The sequence below is a fragment of the Gymnoscopelus microlampas genome (assembly GCF_963454915.1).
Source record: "Gymnoscopelus microlampas genome assembly, chromosome: 6".
Classification (NCBI taxonomy): Eukaryota; Metazoa; Chordata; class Actinopteri; order Myctophiformes; family Myctophidae; genus Gymnoscopelus; species Gymnoscopelus microlampas.
This window is the reverse complement of record NC_139943.1, coordinates 58193728-58217481: the sequence shown is the minus strand read 5'-3', so window position 1 is coordinate 58217481 and position 23754 is coordinate 58193728.

Below are 23754 nucleotides of genomic sequence, written 5' to 3'. Positions count from 1 at the left end.
AATCCCTTTCAGCATGTTGATCTTCTGTGCCGTCTGGATAGCCTAGAAAATCAGTACAAAGTATATTGTAAGTGTACTCAGTATTGCTGTGAAACTGGGCCTGAGTGGGCCTGGCCGAGTTTGTGCGGGGCAGAAACGCGCACGGAGTGCGCGCTAATTTTTTACATTAATTAATTATATGTGTGTGTGGGAGGAACTAGGGGGGGATAGTTATAGTATACCGTATGACTAGTCTACTTTGGATCTGATGGATAGGGTTCTGTGCAGACTGCAGTCCATTTGGAAACACTTGGACCCCATACCTGGTTGTAGTGCATAGTCTGGTTGCTCCTGTCATGATTATCAGAATGGCAGCAACTAAATCCTTTGATCTCTGATGGCGGAAACATTCTCTGTGTCCTCCTCTTCAATTCCTTCGGTTTTGGTCAAACCCCCCCCCCCCCCCAACTTGGAAGCAACAAGAGGTTGTTTGTTTATAATTACAACAAATCTTTGGATTTGATGATATCTCCTGTTTTCGCGCTAGTTTGAGTCGTCTAAACACTTTCTGTTTCTTTTTCCTCTGCAGCTTTCACTGTTTTAAAGTACTTGCTTAAATCTGCACACTTTGTAGCTTTTGCACAGATAGCTTTTGTATCCTCTCATTATGTTTTTGAGCTCCTGAGTCCTGATTATTGTGGTCTCCAGTCTCAGTGCCTGTCCACTCTCTTTTTGAATTCTGTGAGTGACGCTGACGCAGTGCACACAGTACGCAGCTGATTTTACGTCGCTCTCTGCGAGAGGAACAAGGAGGGCGTGCCCTTCCTTCCATTCAGCCAATCAGACACTGGTAGAGCGGTTGCTAGGCAGAATTCCTAGATTTTTTTTAGTCATGCGTGAGAAATTGGAGGTGTGGCGTGAGTGCGTGTGAAAAAGGTCAGATGCGTGACTCTCACGCTCATTGCGTGAGAGTTGGCAGCTCTGTTTATAGCTCTGTGTGTCACGTTACTACAAATGTGTTTATACTTCCTTTAAGTAGACACAAAAATAAAACTAAGATGACCAATCATTACAAGTGGCTCTTATTTTGAAGTCCTTAGAGGAAGTTTGTTTTGTGTTGATCACAGGCTGTTATGACACGTTGGCTGAGACCTGTGTGTGTGTGTGTGAGTGTGTGTGTGTGTGTGTGTGTGTGTGTGTGTGTGTGTGTGTGTGTGTGTACCGGTGAGACGAATATATACAACAACACGTGGATTAATCGCAGGTTTTGGCCAAACCATGCTCCTGTGGCTTAAACATTGTTGTACTGTGGAAGTGAGTTAGCCTTGGATCAGCGGTCTTGTATCTGTTGTGTTAGGTAATTGTATATTACTAGAAGCTCGCCCCCGCTACGCGGGGGCTCGCGTCTAGCCCGCGGCCACGCCCACGTAGCGCCCGCGGCCACTTGGCAACTCATATAAGTGGCGTAGCGTCATGAGGGTCAGTGGGGCCGTGGCTCGGTCAGTGAAGACCCTGTAGTGCGGATGATATGTGGCATAGAGGGGCAGATTGTAAATCCCCAGAGGAAACATCCGTGGGCTACCATTGGTTCAGCGATGTGTGCGGTCGCCCTGCGGCCCCTCCTCCTCCACCAATGTGCAGTATTGAGAGCCCTGACGTCACAACAATTGGAGCGATGGGCACTGCACTGTGGTTGGTTAGGGTACACCTAGGGCCCAGGTAGAACCCAGTTAAAGCCTGCATGGGCAAACCCAGGTAGGACCCGCCTTGGTCCCACATAAACATGGGTAGTTGGGGCCCACCTAAGGGCCAGGTAGAAGCTACTTATAGCCTGCATGGGCATCGCAGTTGGGACTGAAGTGGATGCCGCTGACATTGCTGACATGGGGTCCATATGGTTTAGCCCACCTTGAAACCATATGGGAACTACGCTGGCATGCTGGCTGTAATGCAAACGCTGCATCATACCTGCAGTGTGTAGTTTGATGTTGTGTGTGTAGCAGATATACCTGCAGTGTGTAGATCAATGTCCATATGAAAGTCAATGCCCAGCAGTGTTTTTTTTCCCCAGCAGAGTTTCTAGTGTCTCTGTCTCTCTCTGGAAGAGGTTGCACATGAACTCTGCAGCCGCACTGAGGCGCTTCAACACAAACACTCTGACATTAAGCTGCTTCACACAACAAACATCAGCACGATGCTGCTGTTTGTCCAAAAGACACAATGTCCTCTCCCACCGACGTCATGTGTTCATTTATCGACAGCCGTACAGACTCCTTTTGACACATTTTACCTCGTTTATCCAGCTCTCACTGAGTCATCGGGGTGTTATTTTGCTGCGATTAAGTCAACGATGTGAGAGATTAGCTATCACAGACGGACGGACAGGGGGTGAAACATAGTCTTGCGCCATGCCTTTCGGCCTGGCGGAGACAATAAAAAAAGGAAAGTAAAGGAAATGAGCATTTCTGCAACAAAAGTAGTCAACAAACTATACTATGAAAACATGGGCCACATTGTCAAAGAATGTAAGAAAGAGGCAGTCATGTAGAAAATAGCCGATCTACAAGCTTACAAAGCCTCTCAACGTGAGGCGTTTTGAGCTTGTAGATCGGCTATTTTCACAATATGTACTTGTGGAACGGAGTCAAACAGAATGGGGGGGTCCCCAGATCAAGTACGTTTATTTGGGGGGGGCGGGGGGGGGGCGGCGTGAAGCACTGCTGTAATCGGAGCGAAATTATCTGAAATTACTACATGACCATAATGCAGCCTAACATGCGTTGCACGGGGCGGTCCTGCCATTACGTTAGTTACTGTAGTTGCTGTGGAGCTATAGTTCTCCAGAAGACACACACAAACATACACCATCTACAATGGACTAACTGAGCAGCAATATTGACATTCACCACACGAACGTGCATTGTTGACAAAGTGATTGCACAGCCGCTGCAGGCATGACAACCACGTTAGCGTTGGCGACATGACAGCTATCACAGCGCCCTGTCCGTCGTCGCTGGGACTAACTGTGATGGCTACAGCAGTAACAGCAAGCTGTCTGCGATGCCATTGTCTGGAGACTGCTCTTAGCGTGACACGACCAATGAGAGTGAGCGCTGTAGTTGTTGCTAAGATACGGTGGCGTCTCTGCCCCATAGCTTGTAGATCTCTCACGCATGATTGGCGTAGGCTGCGTTGCCAGGTCTGACTGTTTGTATAAGCGATTTTGGGCTTATTTGGGTGCACTTTTGGGCTCGTTTCCATAGACCACGGCAGCGCTTATTTCTTTCCCGTGACCGATGTGGCAAAAAAAGTGCAAAACGAACCATCCGGAAGTAAATTGCGAGATGAAATATATAGCACTTTTTGATTATTAGAGAAGGAGACACATGTGAAGGTTGAAAATGAAAGGTAGTTGATTATATAGTTTTTCATGAGGGATTTTTGTAGCAAGTTGTGAGAGAATTGGGCCACTCCTGTGGGCGGGGGGCTGATTAGAACCATTGGGGTTTGAAAGGAGACGCTCTCTGTTTGAGTGATAAGATAAGGATGAGTTTGGCTACGACGAGGTACAATACTTTAGGCTTTATTATACGGAATCTCACAGGAATGTTTGTCACACCGGGTCCCTTTGGAATGTAATTCATTCAATAGCACGTTACATCTGTGAACATCACTTCCGGTGTCTGGGCGATACCAACCACAGGGGTGTCTAGGCTAAACCATTACACAGTGTATCTAGCAGGGACCTGTTCCTCAAATGGTGAATTAGAGCTAAAGCCTGGCTTTACCACCTATCCTGGCTTAATTTAGCCAGGATTAGGGCTGAATCGGTTCCACAAAAGCTGAATTATCTTGAAGATTAGTTTAGCCAGTTCACCCTGGTTAAGTTTAGCCATGACCCGATTCCACAAAAGAGAATTGAAGCAAGCCTACCTTAGTTACCATGGCAATTTAGCTGTGAAGTTAGCCTGGTCAGGAGCAGGCTAACAGCCAAGCTTACTTAATCCAGTGCCTTTGTTCTGCAAGTTTGTCCACAGTTAATTCAACACATGTGTTTGTATATGGACTCATTTGAATGACCCTGCATTCAAATAAAATGAAAGAAATACAATAAGATAATATAGCTGCAAGCAGCGATAATACGGGGCCAGTGAATAGAGAGAGAGAGAGAGACATGGAAACGGAATAGATTGAAGAGAGAGAGAGTGACATGGAAACAATAGATTGATGAGAGAGAGAGATGGAAACATAATGGTTTGATTGGACATCTCAACCTACTGCCATTAACAGGATTCAACCTTCAGACTAATAGGCTGCAACACTACCTATAGTGCTATAGCTTTGTCCAGGCTGATATTGTCTGGTGAAGATCATAAACTCTTGCCTTCTTTCATGAACCAAGCCCCTGTTTCACTAACACTAAGATCACTCGTTCACAAACCATTTACCAATGAAGAAATTGTACATCTCCTCAGAACCAAAACTAGTGAAAGTAGCCGATCTACAAGCTCACAAACCATGAAAAGTTGTGAGATTGTAGATCAGCTATTTTCAGAATGAAGTATGTCATACGTTGAAAAAACTTACTCTCAAATAAGCATTTCAGGTTATCTTTACCATTTGCACATGTGTTCATTGATACAGTCATGTTGTTTGCAATTCAACTTAATTTAAGTCTGCATCAAGTGAGGCTTGAACTGGCGACCTTGAGATTGTCAGGCATTCATTTAAGGGAGACGCCATTGGCCCAACAGACAAGTAACTGTGAAAAAGGAGACAACACAGATGATACAGTTTCACGCAAATAGCTGAAAAATCCTGGGTTTAAGTGTTTTTCAAACTGCTCAAAATTGCGGACAATCTAAGGGCGGAGCTTACTGGTCAAAGCGATAGATGTGTTCCTCATGAGTCAAGGCACAAGTGTAAGCAAGTTTCACGACTTTCGGCCAAACGAGGCATGACTTTTGCCTGTTTAAAGTTTGCATTTTCAAAAAATTGCTATAGCGCCCCCCTTTGGCCAATTGGAGTGAGATTGGTTTCAGTGATATTTGGAATGACTCTCTACATTACTGCAACGTTTCAAAGAAATGTGAGTCTTGCATGTATGTGTTAGGGGCAGATGAATAATTTTCATAAAACTGCAATAGTTAAAATCTATTTCCTCCTGGGATTTTTGAGTAATCTGCACAAAACATTTTACACATGAACTTAGGACCTTTGCCGACAAAACAAAAGCGGCGGATTTTCCATAAGTGAAAAAACGCAGAAGTTTTGAGCCAATGGCTGTTTTTCATATAATTCAAAATGGTGGGCGATCTAAAGGTCAGAGGTCAAAAGTCAGACCACGAAAGTTGTCGGGCATGAAGAGACGCATGTGTGTATCGAAGTTTCATGGTTGTAGGTCAAACAGGGCATGAGTTGTACCTGTTCAAAGTTGGCACTTTCAATTGAGTGCTATAGCGCCACCCTTTGACGAATGAGTGTGAGAATTATTTCTTGGTAGTTTTTCATGAGCATCTACCATATGGCCGAGTTTCGTAAAAAGCGTATGCACGGTTAAGCCAGAACTGGCAAAAACAAGTATTTTTCAAACTGCTCAAAATTGCGGAAAATCTAAGGGCGGAGCTTAATGGTCAAATCGATACGTGTGTTCCTCATAAGTCAAGGCACATGTGTAAGCAAGTTTCACGACTTTCGGCCAAACGAGGCATGACTTATGCCTGTTTAAAGTCTGCCTTTTCAAAAAATTGCTATAGCGCCCCCTTTTGGCCAATTGGAGTAAGATTGGTTTCAGTGATATTTGGAATGACCCTGTACATTTCTGCAAAGTTTCAAAGAAATGTGAGTCTGTATGTATGTTTTAGGCACAGATGAATAATTTTCATAAAACTGTAATAGTTAAAATCTATCTCCTCCTGGGATTTTGCACGAAACGTTTAACACTTGAACTTTGGACCTCTGCCTACAAAAAATTCCAACGGATTTTCCATAAGTGAAAAAATGCAGAAGTTATGAGCCAATGGAATGGAATGGAAACGGAATAGATTGAAGAGAGAGAGAGAGAGAGACATGGAAACGGAATAGATTGAAGAGAGAGAGAGAGACATGGAAATGGAATAGATTTGAGAGAGAGATGGAAACATAATGGATTTATTGGACATTACATCCTATTGCCTGTAACAGGAATTGATCTCTCAGCATTTGGACTGAGAGGCTGCAACACTACCTATAGTGCTATAACTTTGTTCAGGCTGAGGTCATCTGTTGAAGATAAAAGTGAACCAGTGAAAGTAGCCGATCTACAAGCTCACAAAACGTTGCTATTTGAAAAGTTGTGAGATTGTAGAACAGCTATTTTCACAATGAAGTATGTCATACATATAAAAAACACACTCTCAAATAAGCATTTTGTGTTATCTTTGACAATTGCACATGTATTCATTGACATAGTGTTGTTGTTTGCAATGCACTTTAAATGAAGTCTGCACCAAGTGAGGCTTGAACCGGTGACCTTGAGGTTGTGAGATATACACTTAAGCTGGAAGTCATTGGACCAACAGACATGAATCTCTGAAAAAAGAGATATTGTTTCATGCAAACAGCTAAAAAATGTCACAAAGCGTTGCTATCTGAAAAGTGGTGAAATTGTAGATATTGTAGCTATTTTCACAATGAAGTATATTGTAGATGGGCTATTTTCACAATGAAGTATGTCATACTTTGAAAAAACATACTCTCAAATAAGCATTTCATGTTATCTTTTTTCAACAATTGCACATGCATTAATTGAAATGATCATGTTGTGTGCAATGCAATGGTTAATTTGGGGCTTGAACCAGAGACCTTCAGACTGGTAGGTAGACAGTGTACTGACTGAGCCATTAGATAGACTGAATTGGACCTCATATATGGTAACTTATCATACAGCATGGATTGCTTATTTGTTCAGGCTTTGCTAAGGGCAACTAACTTGCTTTGCATTGTGGGTCATTTGGGTCCTTGACACATGGCTTCACCAAACATTTAAAGCCGTCTTCCACAGATACCACCGGTAGGAGAGCATTGGATGACCAGGGTGAGTTTGCTCAATGATGAAGCATTTATTGTCTGTTGTTGTAATCATGATAATGTTTTTTTTAATTGTTTGTTCTACTGATTTACAAAGTGATGTTTGTAATTGGTAGGTAGTGTTATCCATTACATGGTTTTAAGATAAATCAGTGGTGAATAAAGTATTGAACTCCAGTACTTGAGTCAAAGTATAGATACTTCTGGTCAAATATTACTCCACTACAAGTGAATGTTGATTAATCAAATTTGAACTTGATGCCCCTCATGCAACATAGTACCCAAAAAATGACAAATTACAAAGGACAAAATAATAATGAAATACAATGCACTCTTTGCAATATATACAGTGATAACTTTCAACTCAACAAGACCAACAGATGCCCCTCATGCAACATAGTACCCAAAAAATGACAAATTGCAAAACGATTGTCTTCTGCCTTCTGCCATTGCTTTGTTTAATCTGTCTAGCTTGGGTTCATCAACTACAAGACCTTTTGAGACCATGGTGCAGGAGCAAATCAAACTTCTGGAGGAACCTGCTATCCAGAAGCTCAGGGACATCAGGTAACATGATGTGTTTGGTGTCATAATGTAGTCCTAATATCTTTTCATAATTTTCAGTTTGGTCACTATGTTTTCTATTTGCTTTCTAGATTTTGTGAAGAAAGTGTTGGTTGAGCTTGTTCAGTTGAGCTTTTTTGGATATCCCAACCTCATCAAAGTTGCTAAGGCGATTTTTTTTTTTTTTTTTTTTTTTTTTTTTTTTTTAATAAATACAGAGATGATAGTTTTCTGTATGCAATGTGCCTCTCTGGAGTGAGTATGGAAATATAGTGGCCCTCTCCTTCATCAAAGTTGGCCACTCCTGTACTCTAGTGATTATTATTATTTTATTGCCATTTGCTTTGCTATCCAGACAAAGATTGAGAGCATCAAGCAGCAGAAAGAGCCTGTTGCAGAATCCATGCTGAGAACCCAGTTCAAGATGGAGATCTGTGGGGATCAGAAATTCAAGAAGGTTCATCATACATCACACCTATCCATACTCCTCACTGAGCAGTACTATAATCACCCAAATCATAGCTTGCGAAATAATAATAAAATACAATGCACTCTTTGCAATATATACAATGACAACTTCCAACTCAACAAGACCAACAGATGCCCCTCATGCAGCATAGTACCCCAAAAAATGACTAATTACAAAATGATGATTGTCTTCTGCCTCATCGCTTTGTTTAATCTGTCTTGCCTGGGTTCATCAACTACAAGACCTTTTGAGACCATGGTGCAGGAGCAAATCAAACTTGTGGAGGAACCTGCTATCCAGAAGCTCAGGGACATCACAGGTAACGTGATGCGTTTGGTGTCATAATGTAGTCACAATATCTTTTCATAATTTTCAGTTTGGTCACTATGTTTTCTATTTGCTTTCTAGATTTTGTGAAGAAAGTGTTGGTTGAGCTTGCTCAGTTAAGCTTTTTTTGGATATCCCAACCTCATCAAAGTTGCTAAGGCGATTTGTTTTTTTTTTTAAACAGAGATGATAGTTTTCTGTTTGCAATGGAAACACCATGCAAAGGCATTTATGATATCAGCATTTCAGCCAGTGACAAAAGGAGGAGTAAATGGATTATTGCAGAGCAGTTTGGCTCCTTCAAAAGCAGCATTGGAAAAGAAAGGAGACATTGAGAGATTATACCTCAAGCAGCACTAGGTGCATGTGTGCATTCTAAGCCAGTCAGAATGCGACACTTAGATGGAGGAGTCTTTTGTTCACTTCCTCTGCCTGGCCAAACTAGACTTCCAAAACATGTCGATGGAAACTGAGGTTGATTTTTCCAGGAGGGACCCTTGGAAAGCAGATGGCCAAAGTGTGACAACTATTTAGAATGAGTCTTTATAACAGGATGTCATAGGTCTGTTGTCGTGATGTGTTTGGTGTCATAATTTTGTCACAATAGCTTTTCATAATCTTCAGTTTGTTCACTATGTTTTCTATTTGCTTTCTAGATTTTGTGAAGAAAGTGTTGATTGAGGTTGCTTTGTTGGATTTCCCAACCTCATCAAAGTTGCTAAGGAGTGAGTATGGAAATATAGTGGCCCTCTCTTTCATCAAAGTTGCCCACTCCTGTACTCTAGTGATTATTATTATTTTATTGCCACTTGCTTTGCTATCCAGACAAAGATTGAGAGCATCAAGCAGCAGAAAGAGCCTGTTGCAGAATCCATGCTGAGAACCCAGTTCAAGATGGAGATCTGCAGGGATCAGAAATCCAATAAAATCAATGATTATTGAACAAACATGTTTTCATTCTTTAAAATGTTATATAAATATAAAATGCTACATTTTATATGTTTGCAGAAGAACATACCACATAGTTGTACAATGCATCAACATTTCCTACAGAATAATACACCTACATAAGAAAACATCAACACCACAGCCCAGATTCAATTCCCAGTCAGGAATCTATGTCATTCTCTGAATTCAGTACAAAAGACCTCAATGGAAACAAGTCAAAGGCTTTCTTGGATTTAAAATCGTCTTAGCAGGCCTTATATTGAACTGTATATTCCTGGTTTGACAAACTGCTTGTAAAGTATTTAATAAATATATGGCATAGCATTCTAAGCCTTATTTGACTATAGTAATGAGAAAGCAAAGCTACTAAAGAAAATGGGGGCAAAAACAAAACATCAAATTTAGATGTAAAGTTGACTTGAGCTCAAGACTCCAAAAACAGTCAGAAATGCTCTTGTGGTTTTTATTTTTCCCACTTCTCCTCCACCAAAGTCAGTGTAGCTTCATACAGTGCAGATGTATTTGAATAACAAAAATAACACTACAAAGCATATTGTAAGTGTACTCAGTGTTACTGTGAATCTGGGCCTGAGTGGGCCTGGCTGAGTTTGTGTGGGGCAGAAACACGCACGGAGTGCGTGCAATTTTTTTACATTTAATTATACGTGTGTGCGTGCCGTGTGTGTCAGGGAACTGGGGGGAATTGTTTAGTATACTTTCCAAAAAAATCTAGAACACACCACTGGGGCCCTGGCAACTCTGACTGGGCTCTTAGCTCTCTGCCTGCCTGAGCATAACTGTAGCTCTGAAACTGTAGTCTCATTTTTATGGGAGAGGATCCTACCACAGCAGAGGAAGCAATTAACCTTCAAAAATAGCTTATCTACCAGATGACAAATATATCATGAATAACCTGACACATAAATAGATATTGTACTTTCAGACTGAACACCATTTTGTGTTTGAATTCATTTTTGAATACCATAGAATACTTTGCCATAAACATTGTGAAACACTCCTCTTCCTCTACAGTACATGGCACCTTCCATTGGGACCTCCCCTACTTAATCTACATGGTTTAGTCTGTGCTCTGTTTGGCAGTTAAACCCACAGTGTCAATACTGCAGAGGAGTTACAGGTGACAAACAATGAGCAACTCCTTTTAACACATGTTACACAATGAATTGAATGTTTTATCCCTGTAAAGTCTGTGTGTATTACTTGTGAATTTGTGAATGCATTCAACAGTATTGACATTATAGTATTGACATTTGGTTAAGACCGATCTGCCACAATTCCAACAGTTGCTTCCAAACTGGCCGGTGGTCTTGATTAAGAATTGGACGCACCTGTGGTGTGTGTGTGCGCGTGCAATGCTCTTAACCCAAGTGTCTGTATTAGGGTTTAACATTTTCCGGGAAATATCAAATTTTAATTCCCGGGAATTTTCAGACCTTTTCCCGTGCTTCCCGGGAATTCCCGTTAAAGTGTAAAAAAAAAAAAAAAAGCCCACTAAAATGCATTTATATACTTAAATAGCCAATTTTACATCGAGGTGCCCAAATGTCCCTATTGTGTCCAGTGTCCACCTATGAACTTGCACTAATAATGACTTAAGTTGATTTTTTAAATCAAATAAATATAATATATAAATATAATATAGTGCCCTGGCGGAGATCTGCCCTGTTGCGAAGCAGCGGGTGAAGACGATTAACTTAAACGAGGAGCTGCGCTGTGCAGCCAAAACGCACTCAAACAATGTCAAACTCTAGCTGCTGAAATAAACGTTCCATTTGTATCATTATTGACAAGAGAACAGTGATTATCACATCAAAGATTTAGTGTTTAATTTGCCTTCTTATCTAAAAGACACGACTGACTTTTTAAACAAGTTAAAGTCCTTAGGAGATATCTCAGATTCTGAATATATATGCACCATGGACGTAACCAGCCTTTATACAAATGTACCTCATCAAGAAGGTTTAGAAGCCCTCAAATATTATATGGAGTCAAGAGTGACCCAGTCACCTCCTACAGACCTTATCATGAACTTGGCCAATGTGGTCCTTACAAAAAATTATTTCAATTTCGACAATGAGTTCTATCTCCAAAAACAAGGTGTTTCAATGGGTAGCCCATTCGCCCCAAATTATGCGAATTTGTTTATGGGTAAATTTGAAGAAGACTATGTGTATAAAGACAACCCCTTTAGTACTAAGTTAAAAGGCTGGTTTAGGTACATTGATGATATATTTTTTATTTTTTGTGGTACTTCTGAAATGTTGAAAGAGTTTACAGATTACATGAACTCAAGATTACCCTCCATTAAGTTCACTTTGGAAGCCAGTCAAGAAACTGTTAACTTCTTAGATGTATGTGTTAAAAAAACAAATAGAGGGATTCAGACAACAGTGTACCGTAAAAAGACTGATCGAAACAACTATCTTCATTTTTCTAGCTATCACCCTTCTAGTCTAAAAAGAGGGTTACCATATAGCCAAATGTTAAGACTTAAAAGAATCTGTAACAGTGAATCTGATTTTGATAGTCAGTCTACAGAAATGTGCAGTAGGTTTAGGGAAAGAGGTTATACCGAAAATATTTTAACTAATAGTAAGTCTAAAATCAAGCCCCTTGATAGAACCGGTCTCCTTGCTCCTAAATCTTCTTTTGCTTTAAACAGACAACCTATAGTTATGACAACTACATTTTCCCCTATCTCCCAACCCATTAAACAGGTGGTCAAAAAACACTGGCACATACTGTCCAGTGACCCAGTGGTAGGAAAAGCTTTTTCCACCCCCCCAATTTTTGCAAACAAGAGAGCAAACAATATAAGCGATAAACTAATAAAAAATGATGTGTATATTCAACCACAACACTTTTTATCTACTATACCCTCAGGGAATTTCCCATGTAAAGGTTGTATTAATTGTAATGCCATGATAACAGGAGACTCTTTCTCTCACCCTCATAATGGTAAAAAAATTAAAGTCAAAGGGAGAATTACATGTAAGACAAAATATGTAGTTTATCTTTTAAAATGCCCCTGCGGTTTTTGCTATGTGGGAAAGACCAAAAGAGAATTAAAAACCAGAATTACGGAGCACAAGAGTAATATTAGAAACAAAGACGAGAAGTCCCCTGTTGCCAGGCATTATAATATGGTTAAACATGACATATGTACACTAAGATTTCAAGGTTTAGAAGTGGTCAACCCACTGAGAAGAGGTGGGGACAGAGACCGGGTCCTATTACAAAGGGAGGCTTACTGGATCCATGCATTAAATACCGAGTTCCCTAAGGGACTGAATGAAGAGTTGTTATTGAATTGTTTTCTATGAAATGTTTTCTATGAATTGATGTTTCTGGTTGTGGAATCTGTGGAAACTTTAAGAATATTTTTACTAAACAAATACTATGTGTAATGCTTAATGTAAACACCAATAGTACTATGAATTGCAAGTGAATTGTATTCACCAATGAGAATCAGCTGTACACTATCGCATAGCTATATATGTCACATCCTGTTTGATGTATTCTAGTTTGAAACGCTGAGGAAGGCCGACGTGCCGAAACGCGTCCGTTTCTCCAGATAGACTGTCTGCTGCGGCTGTTCACCCTAAAAAATAAACCAAGAATATAACTGAAGAGAGTGCGGATGTTCCTTTATTACATGACAAGAGAACAGAACATGGATGTTGTTTGCAAAATGATTATTTATTTATTGTCCATCAGAGTGCCGGTGAGGTCACAGCTTATCTCTACTTTTGTAGGATATTGATTTGATACCCTAAACTTGTAATTTGTTTGCAGTTATTAATTTATATTAGGCTAGGCTACTTGCTGGATATTAAGACTCCATTTTGGGATGTCGGCTGTATGTTGTCAAATGTATTAATCTATATTTTGTTGTTGATCAAATGTCGGGTTTTGTAGTGTGATTTTGATGTGCACATGCATGCGCTGCCGCCCGCTGCCACTGACAATCAATGAGACAGACAGCTGTTGTGCAGTTCACTTGTTGTACTGGGTAGTTAAATGGTAGTTTGAACGTTCTAAAATGCAAGTGTAGGTAGGGTAGGCTACATTAATGATGATAAAACAATCGGACCACATCGGTCTAATAGCCTACTTTCGCTCTCTCTCTCTCTCGCACGCGCTCTCTCTTGCTCTCTCTCTCTCCAGCTCTCCCGTCTCTCCTCTCTCTCTATCAAAAGCATTGCTTGGCTTGCGCGCATTTTAAGCTGGAATATAGGCTCGAAATCAAACCTACCCACTGTTTATGCAGCGTTTCACTTGATGTTGAATATCAACTAGTCAACTGGTGTCTACCGTATTGACAGCAGAGGAAACGTTGAAATCAGCGTGCGCAGGGCAGACATGGGGCATCACGGCCACTTGTGTTTTAATTTGTTCATTACTGTTACATTCAGTGCGTCACATATTGGTTCACAACGGGACGATGGGACCCTGCCCTGGTAAAGTAACTTGGCTAATTATAATAGTAATTCCTCCGCGCTGTAGATTGGCCTTTCTACTAATTAGTATTCATTTCTAACAAAAAAAAGAAAAAACGGGATCCCGGGAACCGGAGTCAGTTCCCGGGACGGTAAATAACCTCGGGATTCCCGGGATTCCCGTATCCCGGGAATCCCGGTGTTAAACCCTAGTCTGTATGTATAGGGCATGGGTTGCCCCATGACAGAGACCATCACTTAATATAAAGTGTCATAATATAATGACCTAATACATTCACATTTTAAAATAATCACAGAAACAATGTCACATTTTCTCTGACCTACAATGTATTCTGTGAAATATGCAAATGTGGTGAGATTCAACAAAAAAATCAGTGTCAAGTACATGAAGAATACATCAACACTGCATTTATTCATTGATTAATGGTCCATTTGGTTCTATTTCTACACTCTTAGAGTTACAGACTTGTAATGGTCCATTTGGACCACCTTCAAGGAACTCTGAAGATCCCTCAACTCAATTTGAGGATCACATACTTTTATGGCTAGTTTCTATCATTTGGCTGAGTACAGGATAACACTGGAGTGGATCCATACATGGGACAGACACAGCTAAGGACATGTCGTCTTGCTGTTGAAGCTGATCTCTGTCAACTGTGATGGTGTGCAATGTCAGCCCATACAATGTAGTTATATGTACAGTACTGTGCAGTAAATATGGTCATAATAAATAAATAATACATTCATTCAAGGCATTGGATTTTTTTTCCTTGATAGGAAGATGTATCATGTACATAATTGAACTGTTGATTATAGCCTATGTCTATGGCAGTCTATCTAGCATGAAGTAGTTTTCTCAATAATTATTTATCTACTGTTTCAGAGGAAGCATTACTCTAGTCCAGCAAGAATGAGACTACTGTAAAAAGACAATACTTGAATGCAATATAAAATACAAAATAATTTGCAGGGATTAAATATGAAAAAGCTCATGACTGAACAATGTTAGGCTTTCTCAATCTTATTAGTGAAGTGGTGTTAAAGGAGTAATTCACACCAATGCTGCTTCCTAAACACTTATTTATTTAGGTATTACTTTGTCTAATCCTATATTCTTGCTATTCTAGATACACCCAAGCAATTGAATAAATTGCTTATCATTTCATTATTGCTACAATTACTTTTGATCAATTATATTACTCTGTAATCTTATAACGTTCAAACCGTCATATCAACATTAAACCATGAGATGGCAGCAAAGGCCATTGTGGCTCAAATCATTTACATCCTATCTGTATTACAGTGAATTTAAAAAATCATCTTCTAAGACTGTTTAGGGACAATGATGACAGGTAACTTAGGAAAAAAGTCAAATCATGAATTCTAGAGTATAAGTAAGTAATGTGCACAATAAGCCATAGAAACATAGAAGAATGAACTTGAGAGAAAGAAGACCATGCAATTAACATGAGCATTTTAAACCCTCACTAACCCTAACCTCAGTAAAACAATGCTTAAGCCTATCTTCAAGAATTGCTATGTGTAAACCTAATAATGCCAAATCATGATCACCTCAATACATTGTTGGGGACACAAGTGTAAGCAACTTTCATGACTTTTGGCCAAACGAGGCATGACTTATGAAAGTTTGCATTTAAAAAACAAATGTTCTACTAGATGGTAATGACTACTGATATTGGTTGTTGCAACTTTAATATAGTTTTAACCTTTTGTAAAACACACAGACAGACAGACAGTATATACTGTATGTAGTAATTGGTTTATTTAGATTTTTTCAGATCTATTCAAGGTAGTCAATATCAATGCAAATGATGTGGCTGTTTGTCAACATTAATTTCAGAGCTCTAAGTTGTTTCACTGGTATGTCTTTAATACCCATCAAACCTAGAGATGACAGAGCCAGAATGTTGTACTACTTGCAGGATTACAACAGAACTCATCCTTAATTTTCTAGGAGATCAAAGTCTGAGTGACTGCCTCATACTTAATGAACATGGTGTTTTACAACCTGCAAGTAAACTATATTTCAATGATGCCAGTCACTTCAGCTGTCTCTTTGTGCCATGAGAATATCCCACGTGTCATGGCTTGCTATTTTGGAATTAAGATAACTAGTTGTCAAAGTCTGCAAGATAATTTAGTGGAGAACATTTCACCCTTTTGCTTTTCAATTTGAACAGTGTTATGTGGTGGTCTATGAGGAAGTCATGGTAACATATACCCAAATTACAAACTTGACAGACAGAGGTTGAGGTGAACTGAAAAGGTGTTTATTAACAAAGTATGGTGAACAAAAATAAGTAGAAAGCCAAGTAACAATACAGGGAGGGTCTGGTGGTCCCAAAGCAAACACAGAAAACATTTGGAAGAAATGGAACTAGCTACAGGGACTGGCACTACAGTATATGTATACAACAACCAGGTGTTTTCTGATGCAGAATGCCTTTAACAGCTAGGAGAAGGTGGAAAACATGACATTGAAGAGAAAACCAAAAAAGATGGTTATGGATTCAACTCTGTTTACCATTTGACTGATTGCCCTTCAATTTTGACTGGGGACAAAGTTCTCTGCATTTCTTTTTTTTTTAAGTCAAGATGAACCAAAACACAACATGCAAACCTCACCAAACAGAAAACAAAAAATAAACAGAAAAAACAACGATGTAACTGAAATTAAGTACTAAACATTTAAAAGTACAAGCAAAGTCATGGGTCACAGCCATTGTCATTATGTCATATACTGTATACCCAAAGGAGACACTGAAATCCACTGTCTGTTACACTTGCTGCCTACAGAGCGTTTTAATCTGGAGAGGTTTGTTTATTAAAGTATTCAATGAAAGGTCTCCATGATTCAAAGAAGCCTTATGTGGTTCCTCTAAGAGAGTTTTCTTTTCTAAGCTTAAAAAGTACATCACATCATTTAGCCAGATTGAGTGAGAGGGTGGTTTTGGAGATTTCTAAGCTAGTAATATTCTTCTTCTTGCCAAGAGTTGCAAAAGCAATAATATCTAACTTTAGATTCGAGAATTGTAAAGAATTTGATGGTCTGCTAAATATAGCTAGCAGTGGACAGGGTTGTAAGTGTAGTTTCCAAGACCTCTGAAAGGGTGTCAAACGCAAGTGACCAGAACCATGCTTTTGTTGTTAGGATTTTTTTTAAAATACAGAGATGATAGTTTTCTGTATGCAATGTGGCCCTCTGGAGTGAGTGCGGAAATATAGTGGCCCTCTCCTTCATCAAAGTTGCCTACTCCTGTACTATAGTGACTATTATTATTTTATTGCCATTTGCTTTGCTATCCAGACAAAGATTGAGAGCATCAAGCAGCCGAAAGAGACCAAGAGAGTGCAGGACCAAATCAAACTTCTGGAGGAACCTGCTGTCCAGAAGCTCAGGGACATCGCAGGTAACGTGATGTGTTGGTGTCATAATTTAGTGTGCTCATTCATCATTCAGACCCAGAGATAGTGGGGCATATTAAGTCAATATTCCATCAGAATCTTTCACTTGGTGATACAAGCACCAAAATTGGCACAAATGATGTCCAGGATGTACTATCTAAGAAAAGTACGAGATCCAGCTGACAATCCAAGATGGCCGCCAGTTTTCAAGATGGCCGCCTCATCAAATGCAAAATAAATGTTTTTTGAAGTAAAACTTGAATGAAGACAAATGTATTAATGATCCAAACATCAAAATGAATGTATTCTGACTGGAAGAACTCAATAGTGTCAATTGAATTCCAATATGGCCGCCAGTTTTCAAGATGGCGGTTATTACGTGACTCAAAATGAGCATTTTCGGAAGCTGTCTGATCACAGATATTGCATTAAGTTGAAGGGAAACATCCATGATCATTCATTGAAATGCTGTGGTCAAGCTCTATTGGTTTGTCATTTTTTATAAGAGTGACGTCAAAGCACAACCCGGGCACACTGGTGACATCACTGCTGTGAGACTCAGCATGGGGTTCAGTGTCGGCTTGTAGTGTACTAGCTGTAGGTGTAGTTTACTAACTGTTGTAGTGGTGTACTCATTGTAGTTTGTACTGTAGTATACGTTAATGTCCCAAATGCTAATAAGCCCCTGTATATATCTCAACTACAAGTTTAGTTTGTTGTAGTATTGTAGTTAGATTGCCGCACCTGAATTGACAGGATGTGCCAGCACGGGAGACAAACAAACTCATCAGCCTTGAAGGCTTAAGTCCTTGCAACCACGAAGAAGCTGACTCCAGCATCTTCACACATGCTCTCCATGCAGCCAAGCAACAAATGAAGTCTGTGTTGATTGAGGCATGCAACACAGATATTCTTGTTGTTGCAGTCAGTGCAGGCTTAGAAATTATGTGGGTATAATTTGGCCAGGGTCAGTCCATTAGGTGATTGCCAATTCATGATATGGTAGTAATTGTTGGCCCAGAGAAATCCAGTGGCATGCTGTCCTTCCACGCCAGTGGAAAGACAGTTGTGTCAGCTTTTCATGGTAAAGGCAAGAAAACTGCATGTCAGGCAACAGTGTGCAAAATGCAAACTGAGAGCCCTGCCAACTGTGGCTGGCAAAAAGATGGAGAGGTCTGGACAATCCCTCCACCTATTGTTCAGACTTGTGAGCAGTTGACAAAATGTGTCTAAAAGACTGAATCCCGAGGACGATGCAAATGCTACCACTTCATGCTTAAGTGTACACAGTTGTGTGTCTGCAAATGTGAGGACTAAAAGAAGAACCAAACTGTTACGGTTTGGTTCCATATGACCAAAGTGCAGTCCAGTCCAGTCCAGTCCAGCATAATACAGTACAGTCCAGTACAGTACTACAGTCCAATACAGTACAGTCCAGTATAATACAGTCCAGTCCAGTCCAGTAAAGCACAGTACAGTGCCGTACAGTGCAGTACAGTATAATACAGTGCCGTACAGTGCCTACAGTGCCGTCCAGTACAGCACAGCACAGTACAGTATAGCACAGCACAGCATTTGTATCATCATAATATCCAATAATTAAAATGTTGTACATGCAGAATTGGATTTCACCTACTCAAAAACATATATTTGGATGTATAGACCATCAAAATAGGATTATTCAATCAAAATATAGTTCAAACACCATTTAAAACCACTTTGAATGGCGGCCATCTTGAAAAATGGCGGCCATATTGTTTTTTCAAGTGGATCTCGTACTTTTCTGAGAGAGTAGGTTCTGAAGCACTTGTGTGCCAAATTTGGTGCTTGTATCACCAAGTGAAAGATCGTTTCAGCAATCTGCTCCACTAAGAGGGAAGGAGTGTGTAATGCTGCCACTGCTTAATTGTTTTCTGTTTGAATGTTTGCCCTGATTTTGGCACAATCTGTGAGTAATGTACTTTGTTGTGCTTTTGTTGTGTTAGGTCATGGTGACCCTCTGAGTTAATATGACATGAGAAATGTCATGTTACTGGATGTGTGTTAGTTCATTGATTTTCTGTATGTTTCTGTTCATTTGCAGTTTCACAATATAAAGTACCCATGAGGAATCTGAAGCCTTGTCTTAGTGTTTCTTTGCAAGGATACCACTGTTTAACTCCCTGTCAAGGCTGACCTAAGAGCTAAGGACAGTAGAAAAGGCCTGTCTGAAGATCCTGAAGGATTGATCCTGTTTCTGAAAAACATCTGCAAAGTACAATTCCATGAAATTAACAAACACTTGCAAGACCTCTGCATAACTTTCACAGTTGAAAAACATCTCTCAGAGAAGAACAATGAAGACGTTGCAGAATCCACTCTGAGAACCCAGTTCAAGATGGCGATCCACGGGGATCGGAAATACAAGAAAGTCAAGAAGGTTCATCATACATCACACCTATCCATACTCCTCACTGAGTAGTACTATAATCACCCAAATCACAGCTTGTGACATAACAATGAAAATATAATGCACTCTTTGCAATAAATCCAATGACAACTTCCAACTCAACAAGACCAACAGATGCCTCTCATGAAACATAGTACCAAAAAAAAATCTAATTACAAAATGATTGTCTTCTGCATCATCGCTTTGTTTAATTTGTCTTGCCTGGGTTCATCAACTACAAGACATCGGAGACCATGGTGCAGGAGCAAATCAAATTTCTGGAGGAACCTGCTGTCCAGAAGCTCAGGGACATCGCAGGTAATGTGATGTGTTTGGTGTCATAATTTTGTCACAATAGCTTTTCATAAACTTCAGTTTGTTCACTATGTTTTCTATTTGCTTTCTAGATTTTGTGAAGAAAGTGTTGATTGAGGTTGCTCAGTTGAGCTTTGTTGGATTTCCCAACCTCATCAAAGTTGCTAAGGATTTTTTTTTTAAATACAGAGATGATAGTTTTCTGTATGCAATGGAAACACCATGCAAAGCCATTTATGATACCAGCATTTCAGCCAGTGACAAAAGGAGGAGTAAATGGATTATTGCAGAGCAGTTTGGCTCCTTCAAAAGCAGCATTGGAAAAGAAAGGAGACATTCAGAGATTATACCTCAAGCAGCACTAGGTGCATGTGTGCATTCTAAGCCAGTCAGAATGAGACACTTACATGGAGGAGTCTTTTGTTCACTTCCTCTGCCTGGCCAAACTAGACTTCCAAAACATGTCAATGGAAACTTTGAGGTTGATTTTTCCAGGAGGGACCCTTGGAAAGCAGACGGCCAAAGTGTGACAACTATTTAGAATGGGTCTTTATAACAGGATGTCATAGGTCTGTTGTATGCAGATTTGATTGACTACCTTTGTGGTAGCATTTCTAATATGAAAGTCTGTTCCATGACTGATGAGTATTTGTCAATAGTGCTTGATAGTTCTTACTTGTGTTTCAAAAAAGCCTAGGATTGGCATGGTATGGTACAAGTGGTATATCGATCAATACATGAGAAAGTGCTGGATGTCATTCCATTATTGTGTCATTCAAAATGTAAAATTGGGTATCAGTCTATTAGAGTTCACTTTTGACTGTTGTACTGTCACAAAGACACAACTGACTGATGCATCTCACCACAGACACCAAAGCACTCAATGTCAAGGTCAACTCCTACAGTCAACTTCTATCAACCACAATCAATGTTCTAAGAGTCAACCTGAGAACAGACGAAGAACCATTCAACATCACATACATTGCAAACCTTTACACCCTTTGCTTTTCAGTTTGAACAGCAAGAGCAACTGACCGTCCAAATTAAATCATATTTTCCTCCTTCTATAACACTCACACACATGAAATACAAAGTCAAAAATAAATACTGACACAAAAAGTAAAAAAAATAAAATAAATACTGATAAAATAATGTTTTATATTTGTATAAAAGGTATGCATACACTAAATTATATAAAAGTATGATACATTTCCAGTGTGTGGTCCTATCATTTTAAATCTGAGGCGTAATGGATCCACTTAAAGTGCAAATGACATCTTCTTCCCTCCTCCTTCTATAACACTTTTTGAAATAATTTTGTATTGGCTTTACCAATGGATAGCTCTGCTAGATAACTGTTTTTCTTTGCTGGGAAGAAGACAACTCTGCACCTGCAGATGTGGCAGTAAAGAGAATGTTAGAGTCCATAATTGCGCTGACAATTTCATCTAGGGTAATATCTGTAATATTGTGACCATATTGCTGCAAAATCTCATTAACAGCCTGCTTGACCAATCGCTTGGACAAAGAGAACATGCCATTTAAGTGGTCCACTATTTCTTGGGTAGCTGTGTTTGAGACATGAAGCATTGTTAAAAAAAAAGACATAATGTCAAAACATCTGAACTTTTTGTTCCATGTTTGCTTGTTTTGTTTTTTTATGCAGGTATATGCTGAGTTCCAGTGAATTACAAACCAGAATCAGCTTAACACATTCTATGCTGAACTTGATTGCCACATGCCATGTTTTAGGTTCAATATTTAGGCAGAAAGCATACCATTTCAGTTTTGGCTGATGAACAGTCCATGATGAATAGGTCAAGATATTATTTGTATACATGATATAACAAATTAGCTGTCTTTACGACTTCAACATTATTATTGCATTAACTTTTATCTTTCACAAACAATTAATTTAATGATCAGAATTCTAGCTTCACATTTGCACTTTTTATAGAATGTCATATCAGAAGACAGAGCCTTGCAGCATATAGAAAAGTTATACTCTTCCAGATAAGAGTCATATCCAGGCGGACACAGTTGTCTTCAAGGCAAGAGTACAAGTCAGAATGTGGCATAAGCTAGTAGATGCTGGTAGGGATGTGCAACTGTTAATTGCTTATAGATTCCAAGGAATCAATAAGTGATTAATGTTAGAACAGAATCCTAACAACACATTTCCTTAATGGCAATCGTTTTGGTCAGGGTAGGCATCTGTGCTTTCAGAGCTTGGAATTTTCAGGATTGACATAGGCTCCTTCAAGGCTCCTTCAAGACACAGGAGCTCTGACTGGAAGGGTGTAACTACTCTTTATGCTTGAAGGCTCTGTTTTCTGATATGACATTCTATAAAAAGTACACATGTGAAGCTAGAATTATAGGTATTGAATTCATTGTTTGTAAAAGATGAAAGTTCATGCAATAATAATAATGTTGAAATCGTAAAGACAGCTAATTTGGATCATTTCACTTGTCATATCATGTAGATACATAATATCTTTTACCTGTTGATCATGGACTTTGAACATTTCAGCCAAAACTGAAATGGGATACTTTCTGCCTAAAAATGGCACTCAAACGTAGAGTGTGGTGATGAATCTTAGCGTAGAGTGTGTTGGGTAAGGGTTGGTTGTGGTTTGAGATCCACTGGAAGTCATACACCTACATAAGAAGAAATAACTTTTAAACCATTGGAAAGCCTGTTTGACTTTTAAATTATGTCACATTTATAAGGAACATACATTTGTCGAGTGAACAGCACTATAGCAATATGCAGAACTGGATTTTATGTTCAGAATCTACTTCATCTGCAATTGTTTATGTGCTAAGAAAGACTAAGCAATTATTGAAGCTATCTCACTGATATTTGGAGTTACATCATGGCAAGGTAACTATACAACTATATGTATATATGAAAGAGATACTTACATTTAATTTGACAGTAGTGACAGGTTGTTGGGTTGGAGACAAATCAGGCCCTTCAAACAGGTTGAGGTGGTGGCATGTACAAAAAGCTGCAAAGATGATAATTCAAAATGGTTGCAAAATACTTTAGTTAAGAGTTCATCAACGTTAGTTCATCAATGTGTCTGCATCGTGTTCTATGGATTGTCAAATGCACTATGTATATCATGTAATCTATATATGACAATAGGGACATTTAAAACCAAAGGAGAAACTCACATTTACTTTGATGGTGTTGAACCCAGGCCAGGAAACCAGGTGGTGTTTGTGAAAGCAGGCCAGGAAACCAGGTGGTGCTTGTGAAAGCAGGACAGGAAACCAGGTGGTGCTGGTGAAAGCAGGTCAGGAAACTAAGTGGCACGTATACATCTAAAAAGACAATAATTCATTTCTAAATAGTTGCAAAAATATTCAACTTTACTTAAGCCATTAAAACCAGGAATGCATCTGTGTAACCACTTAAACCATTATTTTATACTTTGACTATTAAAAAATAGCAGATCTACAAGTTCATAGTCCGGCTTGTAGATTTGTTGTTGTTTTTTTTAAATCAAGAAAATTTGTGCAGATCTTTGAGTATATAAAGCAAATATTTTTAATTAATATCTTTGCTTTTTGGGGTCCCTGGAAGATAATATTTTTAGATGGGGGTCTGTGGCGAAGTACATATCATTTTGGGGGTCCTTGACATGAAAACGTTTGAGAATCAGTGATAGCCAAAGAAATCTGAAATGACACACGTGTTCCCTGATATAATGGGTTATAAGTTCATCAATAAGTCTGCA